Source organism: Anneissia japonica, unplaced genomic scaffold (assembly GCF_011630105.1).
Source record: "Anneissia japonica isolate Jap-2015-1 unplaced genomic scaffold, ASM1163010v1 scaffold287737_len543101_cov190, whole genome shotgun sequence".
NCBI classification, from domain to species: Eukaryota; Metazoa; Echinodermata; class Crinoidea; order Comatulida; family Comatulidae; genus Anneissia; species Anneissia japonica.
In genome coordinates this window covers 46,249-46,959 of record NW_022726340.1, presented here as the reverse complement: position 1 = coordinate 46,959, position 711 = coordinate 46,249, and the positions used below count along the sequence as shown (strand labels likewise).

General features: G+C 21.4%; 1 protein-coding gene across 7 annotated transcripts in view; it reads left to right on the top strand.

The window, feature by feature from the left end:
- The window catches only part of LOC117113103 (presenilin-1-like), a 20,210-nt gene that overhangs the window by 7,261 nt on the left and 12,238 nt on the right, over positions 1 to 711 (top strand). The gene's annotated exons all lie outside the window — the stretch shown is intronic.

Below are 711 nucleotides of genomic sequence, written 5' to 3'. Positions count from 1 at the left end.
CGGCACAAATCAACTCGGCCACAAGTCAACTCGGCCACAAGTTATGTAATGTAAATCTAAGTTTTTGCATCCTTTTTCTTCAATATTATGATTGAAATAAAGTACACAATATGTTTTAGTAAAACAGGACCACCACACTACCAAAAGAGATTTGAATGTTATTGCTTATGAATTAAAAACAGTTATTTATTAATGTGTTCGTCTTCTGTTTACTCATATTAAACAACAATAACGACAATAAATTAGTAATATTTACATTAATAATACTAATTAGTCATTAAATGTGATAACAACAACATCAACATTAATAGTAATATTTATTTTAACAAATAGTAATAATAATAGTATGGTAATAATAACGATATTTAAATATCAATTTTAATAACTAATTAGTGATAATAACGATATTGAAGGTGATAATAGCAATAATACAATACAATAATCAATTAAAGATGATGTTTATTCTTATAATAATAGTAATACTAATTAGTAATAATAATAATAATGATACTTATAATACTAGGCCTACTTAGTAATAATAGGGTAATAATATCGATAATAAAGGTTACAGCAACAACAATAATATTAATAATAATAATAATAATAATATGAGAAAAATACTAATAAAACGCCAATAACAACAACTTTTTAAATTACTATTATTAAAATTATAATACTAAGACTAATAAATAATAATATGAATAATAATAA